The sequence below is a fragment of the Rhodnius prolixus genome, unplaced genomic scaffold, assembly GCF_049639745.1.
Source record: "Rhodnius prolixus isolate KJV_2025 unplaced genomic scaffold, Rpr scaffold_10, whole genome shotgun sequence".
In the NCBI taxonomy this organism is placed as follows: domain Eukaryota; kingdom Metazoa; phylum Arthropoda; class Insecta; order Hemiptera; family Reduviidae; genus Rhodnius; species Rhodnius prolixus.
The window spans coordinates 4,806,482-4,818,713 of record NW_027411615.1 but is presented as its reverse complement, the minus strand read 5'-3'; the positions used below and the strand labels follow the sequence as shown (position 1 = coordinate 4,818,713).

The 12,232-nt window shown below is 31.9% G+C and overlaps 1 protein-coding gene across 5 annotated transcripts in view; it reads right to left on the bottom strand.

Annotated features, from left to right (window-relative positions):
• Positions 1 to 12,232, bottom strand: part of LOC141456792 (furin-like protease 1) — a 749,499-nt gene that overhangs the window by 356,095 nt on the left and 381,172 nt on the right. The gene's annotated exons all lie outside the window — the stretch shown is intronic.

The window sequence follows — 12,232 nt, the reverse complement described above, 5'->3', positions numbered from 1 at the left end:
TGGGATTCATTTGGGGCTCAATTTGAACTTTCTAGGGCATTTTTTAAGCTTGCTATAAGCAAAAGTTATTTTGCAGCTAACTCTTTTTTGCACCAAGATCATAATTTTCAGTAAAACTTGGAGTACATATTAAGTACTTTAGTCAACAGATTTCTTGTTTTTGAGCTTTTAAGTGGCATTTTGTGTCTTGTCGAAGCGAATGTTAGATATATTATTATGCCTGTCAAAAAGAAAAATAATAATATCTACCTAATATTAAACATTAAATAAACCTAATATAAAAATTGATTTGGAGCAAAAGAAAGTTATCTGCAGTAGAAAACTCATTTTTGCTCCAAATCTAACCTAGATTAGAGAATAAGTAATAATAAACGAGTCTGCATAAAGACTCGTTTATGCACCAAAAGATGTAGAATTGAACATACAATAGGGGGCGCCACTAAACACATTTTCTGAAAAAGATGTAGATTACTCCTTCTCGCACCAAGCTCTTCAAGTTTTTGTTCGCAGGCCGATGTCTTTATTCTTGATTTGATTAACCGCCAATCAAGCAAGGCAAGAGTACTTATTGTATGGTACGTAGTAAACCATAGTTATCAAATTCTCTTCACCGAACTGGTGAATCAAAAAAACGCTAATGATCGATAAACAATCGAAATCGATCCAGAAACTGGGGAAACTGCGTGCTAAGATGGATACAATCGACTGCAGATCTAATAACATTTTCAATAATTTTTGTATGATTTGTATTGAACTGATACATTGTAAGATGTAGGAATTCTGATATTATTTATTACGAGGATCATTCAATAAATTAAACAATCAAATCATATTTAGTGAAGGCGACACTTACTAGCTGGAAATTGAAACCTCGCGATGAGTGTTACAAGTCAGCAGTTCGATTAATATTTACATAAACATTACCTCACTTATTTACCTTATTTACATAACCAAACCAGAAGCACCTTATGTCAAGTCCTTCTAAAATTATAATAATGATAGCATTTCGAATTGGTAACTCTTGAGTAAAAGAGCTTGAGGCCTACTTGCCCAGAAGGTAACTCAGGAGTAAATAGTAACTCGATTTCTTGGATTGTTCGGACCTATTTTCATGAATCAATTCCAGTATAACATATTTTTTTCTTCTTATTTCTTTTCTTGAAATATTATTTTAAATCCCAATTTTGTAATACTGGCCCCAAAAAAAATTTGCTGATTAAAAGAGACCTCTAATATTCACAATAAACAATTAGAAAAGAATTAAAACTGTCCGGTAGGACAGTTGTATAAGGGTTGACCATCAAAAACTACACGAAAAAGCGTAACGTTGAAAAACACCCAACTTTGACAATTTTTTTCTCTTTTTCTATAAAAGATAAAATTCCCAAATTTTCTTTAAATTGTAGGACAAACCCTCCTTTATAACTGTAATTTTTTTGCAACCACCCACATCTAATAGGTTTCGAGAAAAAAGTTGCCGAAAATGAGCAAAAACGGCTTTTTCAAAAAATGTTCTTGTTCTTGTTCTTGTTGTTGTTGTTCTTCTTCTTGTTACCTTTTTTGTAAACAACGTAGCGCCTAAACGCGTGAACCGATTTTCATGAATGAGGTGTCATTCGATTCGGAATTTTATGTAGATGTGCCTTTTGGGGGTCTCGACGCTGTACATCGAATGGGAGGGGAGTTAGCCCCCTTTATGTAAGGCCCCCTCCAAAATTATTATTACTAATTACTCTGTAAATCTTGGTCCGATTTTGATAAAATTTGGTAGGATGATAGGGTTAGGGCTCCCCTACGTAACATTAAAGCGGCGATCAGCTCTTACACTTGTTAAGGGGAAGTGTAGCAATCGTTTCAAATTATCGACACGTGAACCGATTTTTATGAATGAAGTGTCATTCGAATCGAAATTTTATACAGATTTGCACTTTAAAAGTCTCGGCACCGTGCCTCATAAGGAGGGGAGTTTGCCCCACCCAAATAAGGCCCTTTCTAAAACTATTATTACCAATATTTCTATAACGCTTAGTCCGATTTTGATAAAATTCAGCTCGAATAAGTGGTTAAAGCTCCTCTACGTTGCTGATTCTCTTGCTCCTACTAAGAGGAAGTACTGCAATCGTTTAAATTATCAATGAGTGAACCGATTTAAATCAATGAATTGTTCGATTAAAAAATCTTTGCCTCTTTGCCTTTTAGGGAGAAGTACTGCAATCCTAGTTTATTTTTCTTACTCCTCTTAAAAGGAAGTACTGAAATCGCAGTTTAATTTTGCTATTTACGTACAAATACCTTCCTATGTTATTCAAAACGCTTTCTCGAAAAAATTGTTATTGAGGATGGTTTGGGAGCCGCAACTACAATCATTTTTTAAAAAGATCTCTCCAGTGGTAGTTAACACCTTATCAGGTTATAATGATAGAATTGCTTATTCCAAATTTTAAAAAAATCTGTAAAGCAGATATCGTCGCCTAAGAAGTGATACCTCGTAACTACAATTTCAACGAAAATTACATTTTTATATATAAATGTTGAAAAAAAATCGCTGCATCTGCTGGTGAGAACTTGTAACTGTAGATTGAATGAAAGTCGTCTAAAAGTGGCTTTAAGTGACACCTGGTATCTAGAAAGTAAATTACTTTGCTTGTGTGAACTTGTAAGTACAAGATTGAGCTGGCTGTGAGAACAAGTAATAGCTGGTGAAATGTTGTTTCTCTCAACTTTTGGTTTACGCGAATGGTCAGTTCATCACTGGGTCGAAGAAGCAACGAAAAAAATGGGATATGTACTGCACAAAAAGTAAAGAATGACGAGAGAAAAAAAAGAAGCTGCCGTGAGAACCAGAATGAAAAAAAGGCATTCCTAAATACTATGTTGGATGAGCTGCCAAAACTTCCATCTCATTATTGTAGATCATCATCAAAACATTATTTGGAACCAACTTTCGGCAATTCCATGAATGATCTCTATAAGGTGTACTGTACAAAGTGGAATAAATTTTCCAGTGAAAGAGGAGATAATCCTAACATGAAGCCTTTGAGTCGGTATTCATTTGATGAGGCAATCAGAGAAAAAAACATTGCTTTCCAAACCCCAAAAAAAGATATGTGTGACACTTGTTTAGGTTATGAGTCAAAAAATGTGAGTGAAGACGAATACAGAGCACACATAAAAAACAAAGAGGCAGCACGAGCTGAAAAACAACATGATAAAGATGAGGGTAACAAAGGAAACTGTATTGTGTTGACCCAAGACTTGCAGGCAGTTAAAGTTTGTCCCATGTTAAATGCCTCAGCTCTGTATTACAAAACAAAGTTATGTCTCCACAACTTCACTGTATTTAACATCAACAATAAGCACTGTAGATGTTATTGGTTTTCAGAGACAGAATCGAATTTGACAGCTAATACATTTGCAAGTTGTATCATTGACTATTTAATAACAACCAACTGCAATTCTGAACTCCACATCATCATTTGGAGTGATGGTTGTGGGTATCAAAATAGGAATGCAGTGCTGTCAAATGCCCTTTTAAGTTACAGTGTGGAAAGAAAAGCTGTTGTGTATCAAAAATGCCTACACAAGGGACACACTCAAATGGAAGTGGATTCTGTCCATGCCACCATAGAGAGAAAGCTAAAACACAATCCTATCTACCTACCCAGTGACTATTTGAGATACACAGCCTCTGCAAGAAACTCTCCATATGAGGTAAAACAGCTGAGCTTCAACTTCACAAAAGACTATTCTCAGCCTATTGTTTATAAGTCCATTCGCCCTGTAACTTCCTCTAATTATTGTGTAAATGATATTAAGGTGATTAAATACACTCCAGATGGGATGATTCAGGTAAAGGTGGACTTTGATGGAGCTTTCCTCGACTTGAAGAAAGGTAGAAAATCTTTAGAGGTAATACCAAAACTGAGTGACTTCTCCCAAGCACATAAAGCTCCCCTGAAGATATCGTACCAGAAGTGGAAGCATTTGCAGGAACTTAAGACTGTGATACCAACCGATTGCCATATGTTTTATGACAATCTACCTCATGATGCACCAGTTGGAAAACAAGTGCCCAAAAGTTCAGGGGGAAAATTGGCAGCAAAAAAAAATCATCAATTTATCTTCTAAAATTATTACTTTTAATTATGAGACTGAGAGAAGACAATGAGGCTGTGTTTATTGTATTATTTCATTTCTTAAATTATAATAAATATTTTAGCATCTGGTTTGATGTTTTTTGCAATATCCTCCTCTAACAATTATTATTATTAACACGTCTTATTTAACTCAATTCCTTGAAGTGCTACCTTGTAACTAAATAAGATTTTGAAAACGGAAAAAGTGAGACCTCGTATATGTATTTTGTTATTAACAGAAACTTAATTTCTCTTCAATCATGCACTTTCAAGACGACAGTCACACTAATAGTTAATATTGAAAGAAGAATTACTGTATGCCTTAAAATGAATTTTATATCCTGTTTTTTCCTTCTCCTGTAAAGTTGATATTTTCTAGTTACGAGGTATCACTTCTTAGGCGACGATATGTAACTTTGTAAAATAGACAAAAAGGAAAATCTATCCAAAAGGTACAAAAATCTCCTTAACAAAAACTTACAGTTTAAAATGTTAAGTATAAGGGTTGATTAAACGCCAAAAGGTACACAAATCAGCGAGTACCCAACATTTCATTAATACTTCATTAATATTTAAGTAATTCTACTGCATTAATTTTCATTAATAAGTTATTTTTTAGAATTTATTAGATATCACAGACCCTTATGCTGGCCACTTCATTTATATTATTTTTTTGTTATAATTATGATAAATCACATATACGTACATGCATGTTAAAGTAAAGATAAAGTTAGAGTAGGCTACTGTCTTGAATTCGCCTTACCGAAATATTCGTGAGCACAATTAACACACAGTTAATAACAAGTAGATTATTAAACAATAATTATTCATTTCTCTATTGTAATTTAATTTAGTCCCCCTAATTTTACTTATAGTAAAATACTGGAATAATTAGCTGTCCTAAATATATGCATATCTTATTTACTTTATATTACGTATATACAACATTGTGGGATGAATACCTAGATTGAGAGTGTAATTGAAGAAAACTATATTATTTGTAATAAAGCCAGATAATTATTACTTATTATTACAAACGTTTGACTACTACATAAAATAACAATTACTTTAATCGAAGAATGAACTTAAACCAACGATTTTTATTTAAGAAATAAAAATAAATAAATAAAATAAACAAAATCATTGATGTAAGTTGGTATAAGCATTTTTTTAAACAAGGTTTTGAATTTTTTAGCCTCATATTTTTATTTTATTTTTTATAACGTTTTTCTTTTTAACCTGTAATTAATAGTTTGATTATTATAGATAACTAGATATTACAGTCAATCTACAGTGCTACTTGAACATATATTTTGTAGACGAAAATGGCCAGCATAAGGGTCTGTGATATCTAATAAATTCTAAAAAATAACTTATTAATGAAAATTAATGCAGTAGAATTACTTAAATATTAATGAAGTATTAATGAAATGTTGGGTACTCGCTGATTTGTGTACCTTTTGGCGTTTAATCAACCCTTATACTTAACATTTTAAAGTGTAAGTTTTTGTTAAGGAGTATGTAAATGTCATGCAGGCAAACGTCCAAACTTAACATTGATCCTACTGCTAATACTGCCCTGTTAAACTATTACTAGGCTAGGCAGCCTTTGATGAGCAATTCAGTTTAAATGGAGCAGTGTTAATCGCTTTGAAGCATGTTGTCTTGGTCACACTAAGCTTTAGAAATAATTTATCAAGTTAGCCGAACCAAAAAACACCTAATGTTAAGGCCCTTCCAATATTATCTAAACTTCGTTTAGTTAATAATGTGTAGTATTTCGATTTAGTAACTCACGAGTTATTATAGAATAGAATTAGAAAAATTCTGTATTTTGTGTATTAACACATTACAGGGGTTCTGTGCTAAATACTAAAAAGTAAATAAAATACATAAACTAAAATAAATTTGCAACTGACGTAATAACCAAAATAACAGTTCTGATTCCAGTATCAAAGAAAAATAATAATAATAATAATAATAAATAGAAAATAATATTAAAACAATAATAATAATAATAAGAAATAACCTAATAGTGTTTTCTAATTTTAAGAAACAATGATGAATAATTTAAATAAACTCAAAACTTTTCTTTTATTAATTTTTATTCAATATAAATTAAATTAATTATGCTCTTAATTATTGTTTCTTTATGAAAATAAATCGACTCTAAGAGAATAGAAACAAAGCATAATGTAGAGCTACTACAGTCGACTCTCGATAAATCGAAATCCAAGGGACTACAAGAAAAATTCGAATTATCGAGATTTCGAATTATCAAGGGGTTTGAATTATCAAGAAGGGGAAAAAAAATTCGAATTATTAAGAGTTTTTATTATGTATATATGTATGTACTTACGTATATTGAAAATACGTATGAGCTTACCTAAGTTTTAGACATATATAGCCTCAAGTAAAAAAGTAAAAATAATGAAAACGACAAAAAAGAACAAAAAAATTACATATGTATTAACATTTCAATAAATAGTAATATACATATGTGCCTAATTAAAAAATGAAGGACAGGTTTTTGTTTCAATCTGGCTTGACTTAGTCAAGTGACTTAGAATTGTAGAAAGCGTTGATGGTGGAATATTGAAAGTTTGGCGATTTTTTTCACGGCCGCGATAATTTTTTTTTGTGAGACACAGTAAGGGAGACGTACTTCCCATCGTGACAAACTAAGAAAGAGAATTGGAAAGTTAAACAGGAGGAAACATTACGCACGAAATGAACAATAAGCGGAAAATGAGAAGTAAACATTACTAGGGAAAATTCGAATTATAAAGAGGGGAAGCGGCCTCGTTCGAATTATAGAGCCTTCTCTCCCCCTGTTGCTAAGAAAAGGATTTTGAATTATCGAGCGAATCGAAATACACTGAATTTTTTTCGATTTACCGAAGTTAGCAGCTGTAGAGTTCGAATTATCGAAAAATTCGAATTATCGAGAGTCGACTGTATTCATTAAGAATAAACGATCTTATTTTCAGGGCTTCAATAATAGTGAAATACTCTCGAGTTATTATTAAAAAGAGACAAATCAGATATGATGCACACATATGACATTTCATTTTTAGCATAAAATTCTTCATCCTCTAAACAAGCAAGAAAGATCAAGAAAAAGGTTCTAAAAAAAGAAGATATTAAAAATGAAATAAAGAGTGGTAAAAAAAAACGTAGAAGATTGAGGTGTTTGGGTCAGAATGAAGAACAGAACAGGGTATCAAAAAAGGCTGCTTACAAAATGAACAAGATCTCCAGGATGTTGAGATCAAGAAGGTGGAGGCGGGAAGCTTTTCAAGGGTTGTTACATCAAAGAAAGATGAAGAGAAGGAAAATCATTCTTAACATTCCCAAATTGAAGAAGATTGGTCCAACCGAAGATGGGAAATTAGAAAACACAATGCATCTCTGAGCGAGTAAAAACCTTTCAGAACAATGGTGCAATTAAATTTATGAAACACTTTTACACTTCCACCGATGGTAAGTAAAAAGAAAAGGAGAAGCTGCAGAGATGTGTTTTCCGATGCAGTAGTTTGAATATATCATGAAATTGTTCCCAGAGATTTTTACTCGCAAGGCTATCAAATAATACTAAACTTTGGAGGGGGGGGTGTCAAGTCCAGTCTAACGCCCAATACAGGGGGAAAAAAGAAGAATAAATGGCAACAATTTGCAGGAGGATGAATAGAAACGCTGGGAAGGACATAAACAGGACAATTGAGTCAGACCCTTTTATATAGCTCATTTCATCTGAATGTGACCCTTATTTCATGGACAACATACGGAGCTCGTGCAATTGGAGCCAGATAATGGGCTTTTCTCCATGTTGGTCTGGGTAAAAACTTCTGCTCCAGACTTACACACGATTGACAAAAAGAACACACCCTCTACAAATAGCATTTAGTCATCACCGTAAACAATTCACAAGTAGTGAATTGGATTAAATTACTAAAATTCTAGTTTATTTTACATAGTGCTGCACGAGAAACGAGACAAATCTCGAGATATCGAGACCGAGACCGAGACGAGACTTGAGCAACCGAGACCGAGATCGAGACATGATATATATCTCGTCGAGAAATCTCGATCTCGTCTCGGTTTTTCAAATATTAATTTTTAGCTACAAAATTATAAAATTGTGTTCTTTATTAATAAATAATCATTACGGGTATTGAATTAATTATTAAAAGATACGATTTTATTATATATGTTCAATATTAATACATCTATTTGACTTCGAATTACATAAGTAAAGTAAGCAAAGTAAAGTAATCGCCTATTTTTTCAGTCGGGGCTTTACGTCCAACTACCAATTAGGTGTCGCGGACGGAGGCGACTAGCAAACATACTTTACTGTAAATTTCTCATATTAACCATTAAATAAAATCCAAGGCCTAAGACCGGGAATCGAACGCAGTACCACAATACACATTAGCTTCGCAGGTCTCGCACCGCTCGGCTACCGTGGCGGCCCCCTTCGAATTACCTAATTTTTACATAAATTCACTAAATTTCACTATTCATATCACTCATTCATTCAATTTCATAAATTTCACTATTAATAATCTAATACTTTGAACTTAGATATTATTTAAATTATATTTTAGAATTTTGGAATTAGTGAATTTGAAAAAAAAGACTATCTATGCACCTAAAAAATATTGCCACAAATTTTTGTTTTTAAGATACACTTTGCCCAAGCATTGATACATAAAAGAGCTTTTACTGAGTCAGAAGTTAGAGAAGATCTTCTATTGGTCATTATCATCGCAGCTTGCGAAAATAATCTTTCCGATGGCACTGAAGTTGCACAGATACTAAAAATATCTTTCGCCATTCTAGACAAATTTTTGAAGGAATTCTCAAGTGTTTTCCACCATTCTAAAATGTCAACGTCTACTGGTGCTTGGTCTAATTTGGTGTAATTAATTATTTCTGTCTTCCATGCTTCGGTGATATTTGCTGATTTTTGAGCAAATGGTGCAAAAATATTGATGCAGTCGTCGTCGTCGTCAAAAGGTGAATCATCAAATTCTTTATCTTCACCAACAGCCATAACTAATGGAGCGGGAAGTTTGTTGGGAGGTGTATTTTTTATTTCACGAATCGACTTGTTATAGCAGGCAGATATGTTATTTGGGTCTTTCATTTGGCGCGTTTTTAACATCTTTTTGAAATTATATAAAGATATATAACAGTAATAGTAACATATGATGCACTGAAGTGTAAGTAGTTGTCTTCTTTTACACACATTTCATTACCAATATATAAATTAAAATGCTTGCCTTAAATTAAGAAAATCTATACTGCAGACGTAGCTCTATTTTCTTTTTGTTCCTTATTTATTTCTATTTTATTTTTTATTTTTTATTTTTTGGAATATTTTCCGGCTATTTTTCAATAAATTAGTTTATTTTTATTATTTTAAATTGATTTAGTAATCGAAGAAGCATTTGACAAATCATAGCCGCTTCAAAATAGTTAGCCAGAGAAGTAAAATAATAATCGTTAGATTTCAACTGTAAACTCCAAAGTCAATATATCACTGTTCTTATGAAGTTCAATTTATGTTAATATGTTTATTTCTGTCTGGTCACTCTGTATTGTTTACTTGTATAGGAGTTCTATATTTTATTTCATTCTAGATTTCTTTTGGAAAAAAAGTTATTCATTTCTGTTTTATTTTTCTAATTAATATAACTTTTCATTTAATTAGTAAGTTTTATGTTTGGTAGGCACAACACAACTCTCCATCTATAATGTACTCATTGTATGAACATGGATGTAAAACAATAAATAAATAAATAAAATATATAAATTAAAATAATTATTAGAAAATAATAACATTTTTTGAAAAGATTATTAATAGCAAACCGCTTTAACAAAAATTCAAAAAACCGAGACCGAGACCGAGACTTGAGCGACCGAGACCGAGATCGAGACTGCATAAAGTCTCGCCTCGTCTCGGTCTCGTGCAGCACTAATTTTACAGAAATATGTTATAAACCGAGTGTAAGTGCGTAGATGATCTTCCAACCGGATTTTTGGGGATTCTGTAAGAGGTTACTATTTTATTTATTAACCCTCTTCATTTAATTTACAACTGTTTGTTGGCAAGTCATATGATTTCGTATACCAAAATAAATTGAATGAACAGAATTATTGCATTTATGCAATCAATTAGTATGCGCTTTAAAGAAAATACAGCCAGTTCAGAGTAAAAATTGCAAAAATATGTTTTTCTAGCAAAGTTGCATTTCCGGAGATTATAGATTATACTTTTTGATTTTATCAAACACGCGTCTTCGTAGCACATCATCAAAGATGGACTTACATTCACTGACTGAATGAGGAAGGTTACATAGTGCGTACAAGTGTTATAAAAAATGTTACTGAACCGTAAAACATTTTTCGTAAAAATAATGAAATAATAATAATAATAATAATAGTAATGTATTTTTTTGCAAGGAGTTTACGTTTGAAAATATTTCAATAAACAGAAATAACTACCAGTACTATTAAAAAATTATAAAAATCCGAAAATAAAAAGCCAAACTACTGAGAGATACCAAATCTAGTAATAAATTGAAATAAACTTATAAATATAACTGAAATATAGACTTTAAAAAATATTAAATAACGGAATAAAACACTACTTGCCAAAAGAGCTAAGATATAATACTGTATTACAAAATAATATTCAGCACATTTATATAATATTAAATAAAAAAACAGGGCTACAGTACGTTTGGGGCATGTGTAATGTTTTAGGATTGTAAAGTTGGAGTTGCGTACTGATGGTGCGCGTATTTAAGTAGAAAACACGGAATAATACATTTGTACTGGGAAACAATTACAGTTAAATCAGATTTTGATGAATATGTGATTCTAATAATTCACCAAATAATGCGTAAATAAGTGAAATCTTAAAAAAGAAGACTTTAAAGCAGTAAAGAACATGCAACATGCTCATGATTATGGTATATTCATGCTCTTATTTGTTTATATTTTTAAGTACAGAATGACTTGAAAAAAAGTATATCAGAGTTAAAGTTAATTTGGTCGATCACCACTCGCCAAAACCTTTACAACTTTCATTGTAATAGGGTTCAGCAAAGTTATCTATCGCTGGAAATTTTGGAAAGAATGTTACTTTTAAGAGAGTTAACATTAACTTTGATTTATCTGAATAGAGAATATAGAATAAATGATACATCTGAACGGATACTGACTAAAACGAGAAGAACTGAACAAAAGATTAGATTTATTATCATTCTTTACTTTATATAATATTAAATTAACCATTTACTTAACTTATACAGGAACCTACTTACTCATTCTCTGTTGAACTTTGTAGGGCCAAAACCTAAACCTTTCATGGTATCTAAGTTCCAAACCCACGATATCCAAGTAGGTTTCATTTATGTGGTACCAATAAAACTGTCAAGTAATAAATAACATCGTTGATATTATCCGTGGCAGTGCGCATGTGTATTGTGTCCCTGACTTGTTTCGGGGCTTTATCCATCATCAGAGGTAGATTAAAACAAGTTTGATGTAGTGAACACGACTTCACTAGCACGTGCTGACTGAGCGAGGAAGGTTATATAGTGTGAACATATGTTTTATTCAGTGTTAATGAATCGTAAAACATTTTTTGAAAAAATAATTAAATAATATTAATGAAACCTAGTATTTGTTTGAGGGAATCAGTTTAGTGTATGTGTAATATTTTAGAAATGTAAAATTGGAGTTGTATTTTAGGTGGAGGGGGCCTGCGTATTTAAGTCGAAAACACGGAATTATTCTTATTTCATTCGTGCTGAGAAATAATTACAATTAAATAAGATAATTGATGAAAATGTGATTCTAATAATTTACCAAATAATGCGTAAATAAGTGAAATCTTAAAAAAGAAAACTTTAAACCAGTAAAGAACATGCAACATGCTGGTGTATTCATATTCTTTTCTCATGTTCTGTGTGGTTTTCTCAGCCGTATCTGTATTTTGTTAGAGATTCATTACGTTATGAGACTTTGTAATGTGCTACAAGAATCGTATGGCCATGGCCATAATTAATACAAAAAGACGA